The sequence below is a fragment of the Triturus cristatus genome, chromosome 4_2, assembly GCF_964204655.1.
Source record: "Triturus cristatus chromosome 4_2, aTriCri1.1, whole genome shotgun sequence".
NCBI classification, from domain to species: domain Eukaryota; kingdom Metazoa; phylum Chordata; class Amphibia; order Caudata; family Salamandridae; genus Triturus; species Triturus cristatus.
Window position 1 is genome coordinate 375,930,775 of NC_140586.1, and position 22,610 is coordinate 375,953,384.

General features: G+C 44.1%; 1 protein-coding gene across 6 annotated transcripts in view; it reads right to left on the reverse strand.

The window, feature by feature from the left end:
• Positions 1-22,189, reverse strand: part of NEK7 (NIMA related kinase 7) — a 331,966-nt gene extending 309,777 nt beyond the window's left edge. For 2 of the 6 annotated variants that reach the window (XM_085601826.1, XM_085601822.1), the window contains exons 1-2: positions 22,085-22,189; positions 9,318-9,448 (exon numbers count right to left, since the gene is read on the reverse strand). The gene's annotated coding sequence lies outside the window, so the exon portion shown is untranslated. Of the gene's footprint in view, positions 1-4,728; positions 4,896-9,305; positions 9,449-22,084 lie in introns of all 6 variants that reach the window. The other 4 variants (XM_085601827.1, XM_085601825.1, XM_085601823.1 and 1 more) reach the window with 3 other exon arrangements.
• Positions 22,190-22,610: the final 421 nt, after the last annotated feature.

A 22,610-nucleotide genomic window follows, 5' to 3' on the forward strand; every position in this document is an offset into this window, starting at 1 on the left:
TTGCCGGTGTGTGTCGGGGTATACACTGAGCTGATGAGGAGGACCTGGTCGTAAAGGGCGACCTTAGAAAGGACAAAGTTACTGTGTTGGTTGCGCAAAGTATGCGGGGTATTCGCTGGCAGATATCTAGCGAACAATATAGCGACTCCGTTTTAGCAGTAGAGGTGCCTTACCCACTGCAGATTGAACCTTACAGGCATAGTATTCCCGTCCCACCCAATCTCAATGGATCTTCTGGCTCTCCTCCTCGAGTAGGTGGGTCCCCTGGAGAACAGCAATGTCGGGTTTAAGGGAGCAGGTGCAACTAAAAGATCTTCTGACACTTCATATATTGTGGGGGGCTGTACACGTTCAGGAAGATCACCATCAAGTGATGAGGTAAGGACATCTGTCCGTGGGGGAGCACCATATATGGGGGTGTGAAGTGGATTGGCCACAGGCTGGAGACAGGGGGGAGAAAAAGAAAGGGGGATGTGGAAGAAAAGGGAAGGGCAATCCGAGCGGGATGGCAGGCCTTCAGGAAGCAGCGAACCTGCTTTAAGCGGGAGGACGGGGTACCCAAGGGGACCTTGAGCGCAACTGTTTGGGCCTCCCTCGTGTGCAGCGGATAGATAATATGAGATGATACAGAAGAGGAAGAGAGACGAAAGAGAAGGAAAGAAGGTGGGGAGCCACCATATTGTAAGGCACGCATGAATGAGTGCCAAAAAGAGAAGACTCATCTAACAAAGTGCAACCGCAGGGGGACACGACCAGCTAAGTGTGGTAAAATGGTTGCGGTATGGAGGAGCCATCTGACCTGACCTGCACAGGCTCAAGAGCATGAAGTCTCATTGAGAGGAGCTGAAGGCTTCAGAGGAGACCGGGATATGTCCCTGGGGTGCATATCCCTACAGGGAGGAGTGATTTCGGGCAACCCGACTACAACCGTGTGACCTCCTCCAGGTGCGCATTCCTTGGAAGGAAATCTCGGAACCTCCCTTGGTGAAGGGAAGAAGGGGCTACAGAGATAGCTACTGAAGGGCCCTGATCCATGTCGGCCAGTGAAAGGATTCTCCAGGTCATCCCGAACTGACCAGGGTCAAGGAATTCCAAAGTCGTCTTGTCATGAGTAATAAGTATGACCGCAGGGTCCAAGAGGCCATAATGGATGCCAAGGTGATGGAGATGGGGGCAGAGATGGAGGAAGCATCTGCAGACAGCCTGAGTCTCCAGGGAAAAGTCCTGAGACAGGGAGGTCTGATGTCAGTCGTGTTGAAAAGGACCGTGTTTTTGCGCCATCTGTATCACTTGGCTGGCCTGCTGGTGTCGTAACAAGCAGGCGATGATCTGCCTTAGACCATTATTAGGTGGGGTAGCACTGACAAATCCTGTGCGCCCTCAGAAACTCCAGGAGAGGGCTAAAGGATAGACCCGTCAGAGCAGAGAGGAAGCCAGCCAAGAAGCCCATGAGGTCATCACCCTCAAGTTGCTCTCTTACATCCGAGATCCAAACATTGTTTCTATGAGGAGGGGAAAAGGGAAGGGGAGAGCAGAGAACAGAGACGAATCGTGGGGCCCAAAAAAGACAGCAACCAGAAGAAGCGGGAGCATGGTAGAGCGGCTCGGTTCTAGGAGGACTGAGAAGCGAAGTGTCCCCTAAAAAATGGTCTGGAGAAGAGCGGGTGGGTGGAACTGCCAATCTGAGGCAGCAGTGTGGAGCAGCAATGAGATGGCAGTACAGCTGGTGTAACGGGAGTTACCACACCTAAGCCCTGAAAATGTACATCACAGCCCGGGAAGCAAACGATTAGAAAGACGATGCACTAAAGTCTGCTCTCTGGAATTATCAACTCTCCCTCAAAGAAGCCAAAAATAAAACCAATCACCCTGGCCACACACCTCGAGAACTGCAGAAACCGCGCAAAGGAACTTTTCAACATCATCAGGGAATTCTCCAGCCCAACATTTATCAGAAACACAACCCCACCCACCCAGGACCTATGTGATGCCCTTTGAAACAACTCCCACAACAAGAGCCCAGAAATCCAGCACAACCACCTCAACGAATGGTCACCCTTCAACACCGAAACCACCGCGACCATCACAACCTCCATACACTCTCACGCCTAGGACTCCTGTCCATACCACACATTCGACCTAGGACGGGAGAAGATCTGTCTTCCACTTACACACATCCTCAACTCTGATATCAGCTCCACCACCTACCCAGAAACCTGGAAACATGCAGAAGTAAGGCCCCTGCTAAAGGAACTCACCGCAGACCCAAACAACCTCAAGAACTACAGCCCCATCTCTCTCTCCTCGTATTCCCAGCAAAAGTTACATTTGCACACCTGACAACAAAACTGATCCACCATCCAGAGTAACCAACTACGACGAGTGGATAGGATAAGGTCAACCACCTCATGGTGGAGATTCTATAGGAGACAAGTGAGATCCCAGGAGGAAATAAATATCGTTGTTTGTAACACAGATTCCTGGAGGATTCTGGTAGCCCTAGCAGAAAAGCTTCCATTGTATGCTCCGATGCTCCCACTGGCATATCATCCACAAATGTCTCTCACCCATGAACATGAGACATTAGTATTACTGAATAAAAAGGCTGGAAATATTCAGGGACCTCTATCTAGAGGAACATTCGTGGAGCTAGAGGAGTTGACATGATCCCAGGGTTGGGCTCCCCTCTTAGTCTTCACTTATTATAGACTAGAGTCTGCCATAAAAAACTATATGCACAACTCCCTGCAACACTAAATTCATTGCAGGCTCTTCTCACTAGAGATACCCATAGTAAGCTTATTACATGTTTATACACTACATCACAGCGAAAGAATTCAAAAACATTGCAACTGGCTTATGGTGAGATGGAATGCTCTACTTGATGCCCTGTTGAGCCCCGACGACTAGGGTTTTTGCTGTGCGCTAACAGGAATGCTAACCTTCAATTGAAATGTGAGAATAACTCATTTTAAATACTTGCAACAAATGTATTACACCTCTCTACGGTGGTTTCGATATGGGCTGGGAATGGATGCAAATTGTACATGATGTAGAATGGTGGGCGCTGACTTAATGCATATGGCATGGCAGTATGCTGCAGTGCACAATTTTTGGTAATTAGCAAGTGCTGCACTCACTGAAATGGTATTGGAACCTGTGGAGTGTACGCCTAGAATGTGTCTTCTTGGACTGGTGAAGCCTCTAGAACTTGCAAATCGTAAGTTGGTAGTAGTCACATTTTTATTGGCAAAACAAAGAGTGTTGATCCACTGAAGGAAGAGGCCGGGCCCTACAATCAATCAATGGTTCAAAAGTATGACATTGTCAAGATCAACTTGAATGCTATGCAGAGGAGTTGCCACGGCAATCCAGACCCAAGGGTATATGGATATATGGAGCACTTCCACAACATATTTATTATCTAAAGTGCCAGAAAGTTAATATTGTTGAGTACTTGGGAATGCATGCATGGGGAAGGGGCACAGATGCCTAATGAAATGCCATTGTCATGGAATGAATGCTAAGATGCTCAGTCACGGTTACATGTCGCATGAAATGTTTCTCACTGTACTGTGGTGCAAGTTGAGGAAAATCCAATAAAAAGAAATAAAATTAAAACAAGCATTTGCAATGCAATAGGTCTCGCAGTTGTGAGAGTTTGAGCTATTGGCATTGTAAATGGCAAAATGCCTTTTATTTATGTGCTGGTTTTAAAAACAAAAATAAAAGGCATCGTCATTTACAATGCCAATACCTTAAACTCTCGCAAATGCGAGACCTATTGGATTGCAAATGCTTATTTTTCCATACAGCTTCGGTAGGCTGAACATAAGAAAAGCGCCGAACCCAGGCGCACATGCATGAAATGTCTGACAATGTAAAGGCAAACTAACGTGCATCTCCCCTGAAAAAACGATATATATACTCTTTTAGAACGGTGGGATTCCAAATCAATGCATGTTACAGATGAACTTTTGTATTTGTTAAAAACACAATAACTCCAAGAGTGTCAAGCAAGTGCAGACAAACACCTCATACCAGTTTACGCGGATGAACCGCGGGAGCATCGGTGAGGTTAAAAAATACGAATTATGGAAAACACCGATTTGCAATAATAAACTGCTGCTGTTATCAGCAGGTGAAGGCTTTGTTCGTGCGTGTTTTGTACTAAGCTTAGCAACATACAGAAAATGCCCAGAATACTGCTAAAGTGCTCATGTAAACTGTGAGCCAGGGTAAAGTTCAGCTGCCCTGGTGCCACCAGCACGGCATGCCGGGGGACAGGGAGATAAGCGCATCCGGCGTCATTGGCTTTTAAGCCCCCATCACCTGGTACACGCAGGACCCCCCCTTCTGGCGCCCAAGTTCCCACGCCGGACAACTGCACCGTTCATCAGGCCACCAGCACCATAGAGTGAAATGCATGCCATATTTCTAAACTGCGAGGTGCCACATTAACCCCAGCCATGTGCAACGTATAGCATCAAACTGTGCGGGCATCCACCCCTTTATAGACACACGTTCAATGCTCAATAGAAAAAACTAAAAATTAATGGGCAATAATCGAGGTTCCTGTCAGCCAGTCCGTGCAGCTCACGTAAAAGCACTCCAGGCCAGGCTTTACTACTGACCTTTTAAAGAGACAACACAAAGGCAAAGTGCGAGTTCATGTGGAAGACAACAAATGAGACAGGCTGCAGTTTGAAGTGAAATTCGCCAACTCACCCCTTCCAAACATGACAGCATGTACATGGAGTGTTGGAGCCCCTGCGCAGCCGCAGGGAGGGAGTCCAGCCAGGGTCCGCAGGCCTCCTTCTTGACAGCAGACCTGGAGGTGACACTTCCCCATATAAAGTGTGTGCTTTCGCTTCTGTTTTGTTTATTTGCCGGGGCTGGGGAGAGGCAGATATAAATGAGAGGCGGGGTGACCATGGTATGAGAATCTAGACTGGCGTGTTAATGTAAAGAAAATGTATGAAAACAGAATCAGCGAGGGATGAGGAGTCAGTGCTTGCTGGAACTTGAGCTGGAGGGATGAGCGGGTGAGAAACCTGAGGCATGAGCGCTATGGAAGCAGCATCATCAGTGTGCCTACGCTCCGAGAGGCATTTCGAGGAAGGGATAGGCAGGGGCACAACCCGCTCGGCTATCCAGCAGCCGAGAGCTGAAAATAACAACAGCAGGCTCAAGTAATGGACACTGGAGGCACCCGAAAGTTCAGAAGAAAGGGGAAACTGTCGTCATTACGCTACCGCCCTGTATCCTTTTTGGACGGCCCATCCAGGCTGGGTCCTCTGCTTCACGGCTTGTTTATATAACGCGCACTTTTTAGATAAGAAATTCCTTCACGACAGCCGTGAAGCTGATGACCCAGGCCGGATGGGCCATCCAAAAGGGAGACAGGGCGGTAACTAAGGAGCATCATTTTCAATGGGAAGCCAGCGTTTAGCATAGACGGTGACGCGACCCAATGAAAATTATGGGCGGGGCTTCCAGCCCCCTTCTGAAATCTCCTGATGACATTAGCTCTCGCCGAGCGAGCAGCGCATGCAAGCTGCAATGCCCGGCGAGACCAAAAAAACAACTCATGAGGCAGGAGACTGGAACTCCGCTGTCACTGTTCAATCTCCAGGCATGACGAAGGTGGCTCTAGAGGTTGGGGTATAGAAAGTGCTCCTCCGACTGCGAGGGGAGGTCCACTCTGAGCAGGAACCTGGAGCAGGGAACACAGGGACTCTTGGCTAATCCATGGTGATCAAAGTGACTTGTGCCCGGTACTGGCGCATCTTCCTCAGCAATCAAGGATATGGGAGGAACTGTGTACTAAATGAGAAAAATCCAAGTCAACTGCAACACCACTGTTAGAGGCTCCCTGCAACAGAAACTGGAGAGTGTAGAACCGCGTGCAGTGTAAACTCACACGAGTGGTGAAAAAAAAGGTTCACCTGAAGAGTACCTTACAGGACGAAGAGGTCATGTACCAGTGCCGGTCATGCTTGGCAAGACAATACCAATCCATAACTGTTGGTTCTCGTGTTTAGGGTGTGGGGCAGGGAGGTAATCAGAGGGTACAATAAGCCACTTTCCATGCATTTCGCAACAGCTTCTTTGCACAGAAGGCTAACAGCATGTTACACTGATTGTTCATATACAACATCGAGGTCATGTTGCTGATCGCCATGAATGTCGAGCATGAAAACCATGAAGGCCAGACGAATCACCCTCAGTCATAGCAAACTGATGTGCATCTTTGCTCTTCTAGAGATGAGATGCCTCTGATCTACAACTCCTCCAGTCGCCCACCCCACCCTCATGTTTCAGCATCAGTCACAAATGTTGCCACTACAGGTGGTGGGCAAAGGACTTCCCTCATGCATGGATCTTTATCATCACAGAAGATTCGACCCAGTGTCTGGGGGAGCCTGATGATGTCTATCGGATCACCCCCCATGTTGAGCGCAACGGCTGACAGAGCACCATCATGTGCCAGTGTGCATCAATAAACAGTGGGATGCAGGATGCCAGCAGTCCTTGCAGTCAGAAAGCCTTTTGGACAGACAAGTGAGCGCTTTCCTGAAACATCGGAATCACATCCTGAATGCCCCTGATCCTCAGTGGAGGAGGAAAGCCTGGCGAGATGCTGTGTCCAGATCCGTCCCAATAAAGAGAAAGCTCTGACAGGACTCAAGGTGCATCATGGGCAGACTGATTGAGAAACCCAAGTTGAACAGCAGAGGAGTTTTTGTTTTCAGGTGCTTCGCCACTAGCTGCTGCAAGCCTGCCTTGAGCACATTAATTTGGCCTTTGTTCATGGTTAAGGTTCCTGCATTTGCACTGATGTTAATGATGTGACTACTGATCCACTGCTGTGACTGTGGCTAGCATTGGAGGCGAAGGAGGGAGAGTGTTGCTTGCGGTGGGTTTCTGGAGGTCGGCCAGTGCTTGGGAAATACCTGCAAACAGTAATACAGTCAGAGGCCCAATTAATCTATGGGGCACACAAGCACTCCAGAGTGAACTGCGGCATTCTTAAACAGCTGCAACTTGGCCTGATGAAACTGCAACAGATTGGCACAGGAAACTCAAGACACACTGGGGCTGGAGCCACCCAGGGCTGAAGCTGGAGAATTAACGATGCAGTTTCTTCAACCAGCTCCGGCTTGAAGTAGAACTCCGCTTGAGGAGGAGAAGAGAAGGCCTATCTATTGTGATTTATGTATTTTACTCTGTAATCTATAGGAATGATTATATATTTCCTTCAAGTTTGTACATCGTCTCATGACTCCTCCTTGCTCCCTTCGTCTTTTTCTCCTCCCCCATGTTTATTGACCTTTGGAATCTTCCTTGCCATTGTCCCAGCTGTCAGGTGTTTTGGCAGTTGAGGTTGTGATCTACATGACTAAATCTACTCTCAATGATGTGACTACTGATCCACTGCTGTGGCTAGCATTGGAGGCAAAGGAGGGAGAGTGTTCAAAGGGTTTGGCACAGGAAACTCAAGACACACTGGGGCTGGAGCCGCCCAGGGCTGAAATTGGGCAATGACCAATGCAGTTTCGTCAACCGGAGATGTCCACCAGCTCCGGCTTGAAGTAGAACTCCTCTGGAGGAGGATAAGAGAAGACCTATTTCTCGCTTGGAACAACGTCTGGTTGTAGAGTCTTTCCACTGGTGCCTCTTTATAAGTTTCCTTTTCGTATACTTGAATGACTATGAGGAGGAGGGAAGCACAACTTCAATATTAGTCAATATTAGCATTCAGCCCAGCACACTTTGAGCACACCATAAAAAGCTTCTCCTCCAGCTCCTTGATTGCCTTAGTGTGTATGAGGCCGCTCTGCTCAAATGACTTTGAGGCGTGCCTTGGACCCAAGCAACACAAACAGATCTGGTGAGGGTCTGAAATGGAAATCGATCCATGGCAGACCAGCCGGGCTTAAAGCCTAACTTTTCTGGGAGGAGACATTTCTTTAAGCACTGCAAAAGAGAACTTCTGTGAAAATCACAGAGAGCATGCCCAGATCCACAATGGGTTTTCTGGGCAGAAAAAGGTACTTATAGATGGGTGCCAAGGTGGTGCAACAGTGAATTTACAAACTATAGTCCAACCGAGAGGCCTACTGTAAAATGTCAGGACCCAGTCTGGCACCTACGGAACTTCAAGAAATGAGTAATCTGCAAAAAGAAGAAGTCATTAGAATTGCTGTATGGAACTCGAGCGTAACAGCAACCTTGTTGTACTCTTCTTGTTCTTATTCGTGAGAAGAATGACGATAGATTAAACCCAGATCTAATAGTACTGGGAGTGAGCATCTTAAAAACGTTTCAGTGCTCCGTACATCATCTCCTTGTGTTTGCTTTATTTGCCTAAGTCAGCAGGGTATGGCTAGAAGTGGGCCCCTTGCTTACTTTGCTACTAGATTCAAGCTAGCATGGCTGATGAGGGGTGTTACCCAGAAACCAGTCCCAGGATGCTTGTTTACGATCCAGAGAAGACCTGGCTTGGTAATGAGGGCTGGACAGTTCCCATGAGGAACAGGGTCAAGACTGATTTGCATATGGCTGGGTCTGAACTGGGGTGAACAATGATGGATTCAACCCATATCTGTGACTGTAGGTGAGTGTCTGAAAGGTTTCAGCGCTCCGTCCATCACCTCCTTGTGTTTGCCTTATTCTTAAGAGCTGGACGGTATGCACACTGCAGAGCAGCTAAATTTATTGTGCTCATCCTTGTTTGGGTAAAATATCTCGGATTTATTGCATGTCAAAATCAAAACTCTCTAGGTATGCATCAGAGTTTGTCCAGCGTTTCAGCTGTTCCAGTACAACATGTGTTGTTATTTTCTATCTACCATTCATACACCCTTAACAGTCAAAGCTCTCCTACGTGCTCTCCCAATCATGTGGGATGCAACCATGATCATGTATACTGTACCAGAGTATGGTGCATCTACTTGCCCACAACTATAGACAGCTCTGTTGTCTGTTATCACCAGAAACCAGTTACAGAATTCTGTGACCACTTGCTGTTGAGTCTCTATTGCTAAGGATAGAAGAGTGTTCTCTTGGAGATGCTGTTAATTTTAGACTCATTAAAGCATGTACTTACTACTGGCCAAGACACCTCTAAAGTGATCTCGTTTTGCATCATTCTGCAATAAGAAAAATAGCAATGAAAACAGACAATTGAAGTTGTTACTCTCACTATCGAATTAGTCTGAAACCTTTAAGCATCTTCCTCAGTGCATGAATCCAATCAAATAAATGTTGTTCAGAGGCAGTCTCAATGCTGTAGAACGTACCAGGAAAATTACCTTTGATTGTTGAGTTTTCAAAGTGAAATATATGGTCTTGATCAGAAAAGCCTTCTTCCTTCTATATGAAACGTGAACCCCCTGGAGCCATCCAGGTCAGGCAATGTTTCTTCAGATAAAGAAGCATGAGGCTGAAAAAAATGCAGAATTATTTAGATAATAATAAATGACCCAGGATTTGAAAAGCGCGGCAAATCACCCATGAGGGTCTCAAGGATTTGAATTATAGGCACGGGGGAGTAAGTGATTTGCCCAGAATCACAGGATGTTGATGCCGACGGCGATGCTTGAACCTGATTTCTACTGGCTCCGAAGTTGGCAGCCAGGCCGTACGCCACAATTGAAACCAAAGGGTCTCTTTGCACCTAAATAATGAGGGCAATTCTCCATAACACCCATCTATTTCCTAAGAACAGCATGCACCACACTCAACTGAAAGCAAGATCTTCATCCTACTCATGGGTCTTGAGTGGTGCAAGTCAGAAACAGTTATGCAGCATCTACATTTATGTTCCCAGATTTGAATGCTACCCAGCCCGGAACATCATCATAATGGGGTGAAAGTAGTCCTCTCAATCCATATTTAGAGACACACCTATTTCTTAATTAACAAGCATACTTTTACTACTTGACTCTTTCTCCAAGATCTAACAGTTTGCTATTCGGCTATATTTTACCTATCAATTAGGATTTTTTGCAGGAAAGACAGCCCTTTATCAGGAACTTTACAGCCCTACTATAAAAAAAAAAAAAAGGTTATGACATTTTATAATCGCTTTTTTTTTACTTTAATCTTCTGAATCTTGTACTTTCAAAGATCTCTCAGGTAAAGAACAAAAAAAAATGAATTAATTCAAATCTTTAAGGATACATAAAGAAACTCATGGATCAAAGCACTGTGTACGACACTATGCACGGCAATACCTGTGAACTCATTTTGCAAGGTAAATACCTACTAAAAAAAAAAAACAATTCCCATTAAGAATTCCCAATACACATGGATAGGTACACATTAAAGAATCCAAAAAAGGTAAAATGCCTATTAGGATGGGAATGTCACCTCCATTGTTTATGAGCATGTCCCCCCTCCTAGAGTGCCTGAATGCAACCAAAACTGCTATCCTGTTCCTGACTTGATTTTGGCCATGGCATCACTCTAATCTACAGGGGGAGGCGCACAAGCCTAGGACTGTCTTTGAGTATGTGAGGCTCAGGACCTGGAGAGGTGCACCAATAATAGCCTCATAGTAAGCAGCTGACTGTATTAGATAAGGACATGTGATCAGACATGTTATCTGTTTGGCTTACTGACCCCGCTTTTCTAAAGTTCTACTGTTATGTGTGATACTCACCCCTGGCACTGACATCCCATGTATGTGGAGAGTGCCGGGAGTGAACTGCGATTCATATAAGGGAGTACGGGGGAAGAGAAGAGCTTTCCGTCCCCCTCTTGCTGTCCATCTATCGCTCTCAATTCATCTCAACCACCCACCTCTCTACGACTCCCACTCTCTCTATCTGTGCCTAGACACTGAAGCCAGTGGAATTCACTTTGGATGCCTCTGGCTTTGGCACAAGAATGAGGATAAGGATAACTTCTGCAAACAGTCGAAGTGTATTGCCCGCATTCCTGTGGCTGGAGGGTGATGACCCAGACACTGAAGTGCGGAGCATGGAGAACGGGAGTACATCTTGAGCACTTTACAAATCACTGTCAGAAATGACAAGAGCACCTACAGACATCGGACATAAATTCAAAGGAAATTTTTCCTCAAGGACTTCCGTCAATCTTTTTTTTTGTCTCCCTCATTACAACAGATCTTACATGTGGTATGGATGTGATATTGCGTAATTTCATATTAATGTGACATCGAGATTAAAAACTATTTCACAATGGATAGTCCATCGAAAAATACTACTATAGTCTCCTTAGTGTTGTTCTCTATTTAGGGCACAGAAAGAACAAAACACTAAGTACAAATATTTGACAAATGAGAGAAAGGGAGTTACTCTTCTGAAAAAAATGCTTTATTTCCCACAGTATCAAGCACAGGAAGGGAGAAAAGTTATAAACAGCCCAAGCTCTGATCTCTCTGTTTTCCCAGCAAATTATGCCCATGGGACGTTTGCTGACTGCACTTTTTCTGGACGCGGTCCCACCCAAACACTGATCTACTTTGGGAAGATCTTAACATTACTATTGCAACTTTGCGATTGTCAAGATTAGGATAGGTCATCCTGCCATCAGAGGGCACGGACATTGCCCGATGATGTTCTGTGACCCTCTCCAATACATAAGCACTCGTTTGGAAACTTGAGTGCTACAAAAAATAAATAAAGCATTGGCAATGCCAACAGGTCTGGCTTCAAAGGAATATTGTATGGTGACGTAAAGCATTACTAGTGAAAACCATGAGACTATATATGTATTTGTGTGGAAGCAAAGAACTGTAGAATAATATTGGTGTAGATTAAAAGGTCAGGTGGCAGTTGCAGGGCAAGCCAGACCAAAAAATCCAGGTCTGCTAATGACTGCTCTCCTTCCATCTGTGCTGCTGCCAGGGAACAAAAACAAATGATCTAGTTATTCAAGACACTTTTTAAGGCATTACAATGTCATGTATATGATCCTGAAAGTTCAAGCTCAGCCAGCTAGATAAATAAACAAAATGATCCCAGTTGGAGGAGGGCAAGCACTCATTTGTGGGAGCACACAACTTTAACAAAAATCAAAACATGTACTATAGGCTCTCAACATGTAAGCAGAGCCAAAACCCCTCTATTGGTACTCACAATTGACTGACAGCCGCTGGGCTGTCAAGTCAGACCATAAAAACAGCCATCTTCACATGAATTAGATATTTGATAATAGTTATTAATACAATTAGTACTTTTTTCACTTTGTCTTTTTCCTTTTCGTCGGATGTAAAAATGAGACTACCCACATTACTCAAAGCTGCTAAATGTAACTGAGGTGTATGTCACAAGTTTTTTTTTTTTTTGCAGATTCCTGGTTGTTACCTCTAGATGATGGCCTTGTTGTGAGACAACAATACCTCTACAGTCTCGCTAACAAAATGCTAGAAATCTTCAAACAGGGGCCTGGGAATGGAAGGTATAGCACACCCCTACAAGGTTTTACAGCTTGTGGTGGTAAATGTACAGCGACACAGCCCGAAAAAGTATACAGCACTTATATCAGAGTTTTGGATGCCTTGACAAATCACATCCTCTACACTTCCTGTGTGAATCCAAATCCCCTATAGGGCTTTCTTCAGCAAATTTCACAATTTTGACAACTTGGCATGAAACACTGAAAGGCATCTCTTGGCAAGGCAAGTTTACTAAAGTGGCACAACTGTGGTTGGTACTAGGCCTGCTCAAGTGGTAATGTTTAAAGGGTTTCGGTCAACATCAGAATCTTTAGAATAAGAAACGTATTTACTTCTTTAGAGAATATGGTCACCACAGAAGACACTTACATTACCTTCAGCTCTATCATGCTTTATCCTGTACATATACAATATAGAACTACTTCCACTTTTAAACCTTTTGAGGCCAAAATTACTGATACAGGATATGGGAGGCATAGGATTTTTCAACTATATTGCTTTCTTTGGGATTATTGCAACTGACTTATTTCCCTTTCCACAAAGTTTCTGGGAGACTGATTTGGAGACATCATCTGACTAAGATTATGAGAGTGTGCTGATGGCATTCTAGAAAACAGCAGTTCCATACTCCAGACAGTCAGATTCAAATATCAACATCACGACTACTTAACGAACAAGAGCCTGTGGAATATACAGCATGACTGCATCCCTCTGTCTCAGGTTTGGAGCTCAAGTGAGACTTTTGGCATTCTGCCTAGTAAAGCGGGGTCATCCAACTATTGTGGCCGCGGGATATGATCTGTACCTTATTGGCAGTGGTAGGTCAGTTGGGACATTACCCCGACTCCCAAAATGTTTCTGCTAAACTTTTTCACTGACTTGCACATTAGTCTGGTTATCGCAAAAAAATATGTCTGAGGTGGTAGGAGAGAGACCCTACACCACACAAAAGACAAAAGGGCCAGCGGCATGGACCACTCACTGCATAACCACTAAAATTCCTATAGCCAATGCTAGGAGAGTCAGAGGTGCCTCTCAAAAACATGTCTATTCTAGATAAAAAACACATATGAAGACGTTCCATTTTGAATTGACCACGGTGTACTATGGTTTTGAAATGTCATAGTTTTTGTTAATCTCACTCAAAACATGGGGTTAAAACTGTTTATAAAAAAAGGATTATATAGGGCTGGTGTCATAAGGAGTGAAAAATCAGCCAAGAGTAGGGTTGAAGTGGGGCTCAGGAAATTTTACATCAGTGAGTGCAAAGCATTTATAGTAGAAAACGAACCCCTAGTGTAGATGCAAAGATGGAGAAACTGTTAAGAAAGGGGTAAAATGTAAATAATTAGTACATGAAAAAGAATCATGCTCCTTCTTCTGTCTAAAGTAGTTTGTATGAAGTACATGCCAGTCAGAGCAGCTAATCAGGAACAGGGATGTGGACAGTCACTCACCTTAAGTAATAATAACACTAACTTGTCATCCAGGTGAATCCAGGAAATACCTAACTTAACCTGTTCTCAACTCCTTTTTAGCTACAGCCCAGAGCAGACAGGTGCACCGTAGGCCAATGTGTAAAGTATTTATGCAGCAAAACAGTAATAAAGTTAGAATGCCAAACATTAAAAATTTAAAAATTAAAAAAAAATCTTAAAATGAATGAATGACAGAAAAACAACAAAAATCCAATAAGACGGACTGGAGAAAAACATGTTTAATGTTTCAAGCAAAAATAGCACCCTAAAGCACTAAGTTGCAACAACAGTCTTTGGAAGTGGTAGAATGAGGTCTATGCCCAATATCAGCTAGACTGTCACGAAGTAATGGTGAGATACACCAAGATGGGTTCATCCCATTCAAAGATTTTATCTTCTGACATAATATTTTTAATGGACTTCAAAATCCTCCACTGGGGCAATCCTGAATCTGTAACTGATTGCATCAAAATCTGACACCTTTGTCACGAGGTCCCACATATGCTCCAGTGCCCTTGAAATTCAGACATTTTCGCATTTGCAACTTTTGAGGATTTCTGGGTCACCTTTAAGGACCCCAGGACCAAATGGGCAGCATTTAGATGCCAGGACTTACTCCAGAAGTGGCCACCATCAAGGTCCAATTGGTAATGGTCAACTAATCATTTCAGGGGAAAAGAACTAGTGTCCCTTGAGCCACATAGGTTTGTCCTGGCTGCTAAAAATGGGAGCAGGTGTTTTAGGGCTCCTTTCCTGTTACAAAAAGAAGGGTCCAGTCCTCTTCTGATGTTCTGTAGGTCCATTAAGAGTTTCGAGGTGGTTGCTTGAGGTGCCACATTTATGGTTTGCACTAACCAGTGGGTGGGGATGACTTCTTGCCCACCCCTAAACAATGGGGTAACAATTCTTAGGGAACCCCTACCTACTTTTTTTAGCTCTACTATAAACAATCCGACTGTGCACCTTCCTCCTAAAATGCAACATAGGGGAACCTTTCCTCCCTTGTGCAGAGCCCGTGTCCACCAAGAGGTGTGGCCAAGGAAATAAACTGTTCCCGACCTATGTCCACTTCAAACTGGTTCCGGGAGTAGCTTCCATCCATCTAGGTTCGGAGTTAGCCTGGCTAGTGAGGCACTGGGGAACAAAGGCTTTCCCCCTCCCAGGTTTCTCCTTAGACTAAACTATGAATTGTCAGGCTTCACATTTGATCCTTTCAAGTTAATGAAGTTCCAGGAGCCCTCCCAGATGCCCTTGCTGAGCAGATAGGAATCACATGTACCACACCCAGACCATCTGGTCAGCAGGCTAAGCCATAGTTCTGCTCCAGGAGCACTTTTCACACCTCACTGTGGTGAAGCACTGCCTAAGTAGCTGCTAGCAGGCTAATGCATAGTAGCCTCCAGGAGCTCCAGATAGGTAGAAGGTAACTATCTAAAAGTTGTTTTCCTAAATGTTTATTAAACTTCTACCTTCACCAACGGGTTGGTTTACTAATAAACATGGAAAATAGACTCTGAATGACTATTCTAGCCGTTTCATGTCAAAAAGTTAAAGATTAAAGTTCATTATCTGCCTCTTTACGATTTGTAGGATCCACCCACAGACCTGCCAGTGAAAATAGCTTTTGAGGACTAGTTACTGGAGGAGCTAGCCAACTTTAATTCCAATCCTGTCTCACGTTTAAATAACAGATGCCTTAGCTTGTGGGCAACAAGGTGTACTTAGGAATGACTTTATATTTAAAAGCAGAGTTTCCTGCCTGTTAAAAAGGGTTAGTTTGACACCACGTTGCGAGGCAGCTGTAGTCAGGCTCCACATTGCAGGCTTGAAGCCATGTTTTGCTCCGTGGACAATACAATAGCGGCTGCAGTTCGTTGGTGATTGTGTACACCTAATATTACTATCTTGATAAAAGTCTTTAAATCTGCAGGACCAATCACTTAGATATCTGGCGAGCCCACTGTTTCGACTGCTCAAGCTTCCAACAATTTCAGTCTCAGGTCCACAGCAAAATGTCTAGCTTAAACTCCATCTCCACAGCAGTGTTCTCTGTTCTTGACACTTTCTACATTCTCAGCCACTACTGCCACTATATGCACTACTGGATTCTTTATTAAACGCACATGCACTACTTGATTCTTACAGCCTCTTTAAGAATCAAAAGAGGAGCAAAGTAGGCATGAAAAGAGAGGTTTAAGAAGTCTTTAATGCACTCCTAAACAGAAGGATTTCAGATTATGTTCTCAAGTGGAGAACAGAATCTGAAGTTCCAGCAGTATCCTCGGTTCCTGAGTTTCTATATACTCAGCCACAGGAAGCAAGCTCCACAGTGGCAGCAGGTGTGGAATTCATATTATCTCACACACAAGACAAGTTGTTTTGGGTCAACACCAAGAAGTCTGCTACTTTAGCTTGTCCACAGGGCAAGAAAATTGTGCTTCGATCAGACTGGTTATGAATCCATGCATAAGATGTTTTAAAATGGAGTATACGGTTATGGTGGTGAGGTGTTTTTTTATAGCTGCTGCTACCCCTCTGCCTCTTTTCCCAGGAAGTCTGTTAGTCTGTAGGAAGTAGTAGTTTCCAGGTAATGCTAATAGTATGTCTGGAGTAGATTCCGTTGTCAGCCAAGTTTCTGTTAGTAAGAGTATGGCAGGGGTCTCGGTGTCTTCAAGGTTTAAGATTTCTAATTGGTGTTTGACCATGGAGCATGTATTTAGATACACTACATTTAGCTCCTTAGGTGCAGAAGCATGTGTCATGGGCGTAGCGTGTTCATAATCGTTTAAAGGTATTTCAGGCACGAGATCGCTGGGTACCTTTGCTGGTACAGAATTTAATAGGCCAAGCCTTATTAAAATTTTTTTGACTGTGGAGTCAATCTTCAATTTAGCCTGTGGGACCAGAAGTCTTAATTCTTGGGATGAATAACTGAACTTTTTGGCACAGTGGCAGGCCCCAGGCCCCATCAGGCTGCGGACGGGGCTTGCCTTTGGCGCGCTAGGGGCGCATCCGCGCAGCCAATCCCTGTGGAGTGCTCCTGACCCTGCCCCTCCCTTCCCAACTGGTTAACCCTGCCCAGTCAGCGTCCCTTTCAACTCGGGAAGGCGGTAGGAGCTGTAGTGACGGCGCGATTCGCCTCAAGGTAAATGCAAGATCACATACAACAACACAATTGATTAAAAGCAAATTGACAGGTTTAAAAAACGTTGAGTGAAGAGATAGAAGCCACCGCACGAAGTGCACATTGCGCTAACAGTGCGTCCGTGCAGCCGCCATACTTTTAAACACGTGGTGTGTTCCTGACTCCGTCCCTCCCTTCCCAATTGGTTAATCCTGTCCAGTCAGCCTCCCGTTCAACTCAGGAAGGAGCTGCAGTGACTGCGCGATTCACCTCCAGGTAAATGCAAGATCAAATTCAACAACACAATTGATTAAAAGCAAAGCGACAGGTTTTAAAAACGTTAAGTGAAGAGATAGTGTAATTTCCACTTCGTGGGGTGGCTTCTAACAGCACGTCCGAGCAGCCGCCATACTTTTAAACCCCGTGATGTGCTCCTGACTCCGCCACTCCCTTCCCAATTGGTTAACCCTGTTCAGGTTCATTAATACAAATCCTTTTTGATGGGATGAGAGCTCTACGTTACATTGAGTTGGGTCAGGTAGCTTACTGGATCCACTGCAAGAATTTTGGTTTGACCTTGGTTTGACCTCAAGGTTACAGGTAGTCTACTCAGACTGTCATCTTTCGCAAACGTCAGATAACAAAAACCTGTTATTTCAGTGTCAAGATGCCCTTTCATGGTAAATCACTATATATATTATTTTATGCCTTCTTGATAAAACGCACATGCACTACTGGATTCTTGGCACTGAAGCCTCTTTAAGAGTCAAAAGAGGAGCAAAGTAGGCATGAAAAGAGATGTTTAAAGAAGTCTTTAATGCACTCCTAAACAGAACGATTTGAGATTCTGTTCTCAAGTGGAGTGGGAGAGTTCCTTGGGATGGTTGAACAAAAGGATAATTACACCCTCCCAAAGTCGTTTTTGTAAATCTGAATATTTCCTAAATATATGCTGAGGCCGAGCACAGACAGAGATGGAATGTATCCCTTAATTGTTCTCGATATAAAAATGGGTGCTCGGTTGTGAATGTTTTTAAACACTATGCATAGGACCTTGAAATCAATCCCTTATTTTATGGAGAGCCAATGAAGTTGTTTCAACAAGGGAGAAACATGCTTTTCTGGATGCACTAAACATTAGTTAGGCTACACTGTTTTGTACAATCCGAAGCAATTTTAGTTCTTTGGCTGGAAGTCCAGATATAATGAGTTAGTGTATTAAGACAACTATTGCTGACTGATGAGCACCAGAAAGATATGGTATAATTTTCAGAAAATACACTTAGAGACTACTGTTGGGGTTTGTAGGCGAATTGAGAGTTTCCCATCAACGGTCACCCCTGGCTGTTCTTAACAGGTTTTGGAACAGGCAAAATTCCTAGTTCGGAAGACTAGTACATGTTAGACCACAGTCCCAATTTATTGTTCAGGACCATCACCTCTGTTGTATCTGCATTAAGTTTAAGGGAGTTTTTGCTCATCCAATACCAAATATGCTTCATATTCTGAAAAGGTATTTATGAAGGTAATTGGCTCTCAAGCATGACCAGCATTTTAAGTAATCTGCATACATCTATAGCGTGCAGCCCATAGTTGAAAGATCCTTTTTCTACGGATTAGACATAGTTGTTAAAAAGGTGAGGAGACAGAGGACTTGTGCAAATCTGCAAGTTACTTGCTGCCATTCTCCCATAAGAGAATGTTGCACTGCCTGGAAGCAGTCTGTCAAAAAAGACCACACTATATTAATAGCCAAGTCTCTGATTCCTGCCACCTTGACACTGATTAGCAAGACCATGTGTCAAAAATTGTCGACAGATCAAATAAGACCAGTTCATGGTACATCCGATATCACCGACTTATGCGAGATCGTCTAGTACGGACAGTATCACTAACTTAATATTGAGTCTCAGCCAAAAACGTCCTTAAAATGTATCAAGAAATTTGGGCCTTGTGGAAAACTGCTCTAGCATCTGGACACATGGTAATCCAATATTTCGACAGAGTGAGGGAGTTGATCTGCCAAAGAAATATACAATTGTGGTCAAACAGAGTATGTCCCAATGGGGTGGTGATCTCCTTCATCCTGAATTGGTTAGCGAAGCACTGGGCTGTACTTAGAATTTGAGTTTATTTACAGTAACAGTGTGATTATAGGGTGAATGCTGAAAAGTGTATTTGACAGAAAAATTCAAAAGGAACTTCTTCAGAAGTTAAATCAGAAAGAGGGCACTGATACCTCCTAAACTCCCCTACTACTGGCATAATGAAAGTATTGGAATATTCAGAGACCTCATGTAACCAGGAACCAAGCCTAAGCAGCTCCCATTCATAAACATATGCGCATCCTGTGTCAAAACAACTATTTGAGAAGAACAGAACCCTGGTATTTCCTGTATAATCACAGTGGCTTGCTAGAAGCCAATAAAGTGCCATGTATAAACCCTTGCATAATTAGAGAGGCTATTGTGAGAGCTCAAATATGAGAATGCTGCCATCAGTTTTGCCTTCATTACAAAATACCAAATGGTACAAAAATCATTATTCAGGAAAATTATAGTTGTGAAGCATCTAGTCCCTTACTTAAAATGCCACATCTCTGGGCAGGCAGGAGAAACAAACTGTAGCATAGGAGCAATTTCAAGTTAAGTTGCTTCCTAATTACAAATCTTACTATACAATTATTGATTGAAGATGAAGGTGTTATTTGTCAACTTCAGGTCATGGGGTATTAATTCGGAGGGACAAAAACGAATGCTTGGTGTCAAAGTGATCACATCTCCCCGGTACTGTCAATGTAGCTCCCTGCAGAATCAGTTGAGCATTTCATAATATATTGCACATTATATTTGAGGTAATGAAGACCATGGTTGGGCCAAATTGTATGGGCTAGAGGATTAGAATAATAAGCCTGACTTAAAAGATACTGCAGCGCTCAGCACAGTTGCCCACCACCTGAAGAATGCTGCGCCAACAAATGATTAACGGAATGCAGAATAAATCAAACATTCGCCCCTTGGTCAAGAGATCTGGGTTAAATCCATTGTTCTTTCACTCACTGTGCCACCCCAGTTTGGACCCAGCCATATGCAAATCAGTCTTGACCCTGTTCCATTTTGGAACAGTCCAGTCAAGCCGGGTCCTCACTGGACAGGAAACAAGTATCCTGCAACTAGTTTTGGGGTTTCACCCCTCATCAGCCAGGCTAGATTGAATCCAGTGGCACAGCGAGCAAGGGACCCACGTCTGGGGATAACCATCCCACTTAGAGCAAAAAGTGCTGCTGCAACAAATGATGGACGGAATGCTGAGTAAATCAAACATTCACCCCCAGTCTGGAGATCTAGGTTAAATCCGTCTTTTTTTGCTCACTACACCACCGCAGTTTGTGCCGAGTCATAGGTAAATCAGTCTTCACCCTGCTCCTCATGGGAACAGTCCAGCACGAAGTGCCAAGCCGGATCTTCCCTGGACCTGACGAAGGCTTGAAAACACCACACCCAATATAAGATTTTTGTATTTTTACATTTTCAGTTGGTGGCTTGTTTTGCATCTACTGGCTTTATGAATGTTTATGTATTTTGCATCTATTTAAAACAGTGTTGAGAGCTCAGGGATTTATGCATCCTGCTAACCAATGAAGAAAGGAACAATGTTTATAGCTAAAGGATTTATGCATCCTGCTCACCCATGAACAAAGGAACAATTTTAAAGCCAATGAATTTATGAATCCTGCTCACCCATGAACAATCAGCATTTGGTGCAGTGAGGTTGAGTTAATTAACGCCAAAAGTGTTTTATTAATGCCAAAGACTCTGTAAGTATGCCACCTTTTAAAGATGCACAACTTAGTTTCACAAACAGATACACATTCTGGGTAATCTATAGTCTTTGTCTGCACTGCAGAAAAATATTGACTCAATTCAATAATAAAATAGATTTTACTGAAAGGTATTCAGAATTGTGATGTGTATTTCCAATTCAAAGTCAAGGGCATGGGAGGCAATCAACTGGCGAGCATGGCATGAACAAGCTTTAGTGGCTACAATATTTGTAATGACAGAACTGCCACACCTAGCCTGGAGTTTGCTAATACCAAGGTGAAATAAAATCTCTGAAAGTGCTAAAAAGACTTGTGCCCTAGAGGGGATGTGGTAGCTACAGATATAGCATCATCGTCTTAGACAACTAACAATTTGTGCAAATGCAGAGTAATTTAAAGCGTACTAGACAAGGCTACAGATACAGTTGAAGATGGAATTAAACGATAACAAAAATGTAATTGTACAGAACTATTCCATTTCAACTTTAGTCATAGTTTCTCAGTATAGTAAACCGAAGCTAATGACGAGGCATGTCTACTGCAGCGCCACTGCAAAATGCCTGCAGTAGCCTTTTTTTGTGTAATATTAGGAGATTCTCTTTGGGATTGCAATTTAATCGATAAAATAAGAGTTCAATATGAAACGGCCTTGCATTAAGCATGTAGATATCGCCTGTAGTGTGAAATTAGCAGACAACTTCTTAGGGCAAGTCGCTAATCAGGTTACATGAGTAAACAATCAAAGGCGAAAGCTTGGACATAGTGCTACGTGCACATTAACATTCGGTTCTTGTGTCGTGGCAGTCCATATTTGCCTATTAAACAGAGTAAAATAATTCTGAACATGCAGAAAGTCGTGTTGCCACCAGGGAAACTCCCAAATTATACAGCACAGAGAATGATTCCAAGGTGGAGATTGGGGATAGGGAACTTTCAAAACATTTAATGAAAAATAAATAACCAATGCTTAAAGTGGGCTTAAGGTTATTGATTATCATTGCTTGGATTTTCTGCCAATGTCGTTTGCCTTGCTTTTAATACTATGGTTTTCCCTGCTGTTCTTGTGTTTGTCCTTCGCTGGACGTTTATTGGCGGGGCTTGCCAGAATTCACATACCATCTCATTCTCTGATAATAAAATATTACAACTAGAGACGCCATCCTACCCCCTACTCTCTAAGTTGTAGATCGCGAGCCGCTGCACAACCACAAGGAAGGAAAAAGACTTACTTTATGCTAAGAAACCGTCAATAATCTTTTGATCTATTCACGGACTGGCAGCCCTCTTTCAGACTAAGGAACAGAAGTACGTCTGTTTGTGCCCCATCCTTGCGTGTACGCATGCGTCTCGTCGCACGCAAGCGCACTATGCAATTTGTCATAGAACAGGTATTTCTAAGTGCCCCGGTGTTCCGCCGTTTTAGTGCGCATGCGTGTCATTGTACGCCTGCACTACCCGCGACCGAAATCACTTGTGTGCGCATGCTTATCCTTGTACGCATGCGTATTGTTCAATTTGCAATCGGAGATGTAGTTTGAAGTTCCCCGTGGCAGCAGTGCTACGCTACTCCGAGTCTTCACTGAACACTTATCTGGGGTGATCGGGGAGAATCTTAGTCTGGCGATGGACAAGTAGCCTTAGGGAGAAGTGTGCCACCGGAGCTCTCAGATGGGCGAGACCTAGTGTCTTCACGAGTTAAGTAAACGCGGCACGCTGCCTGGACCATAACCCCTTAGAAGCCCAGCCAGAGGAGGG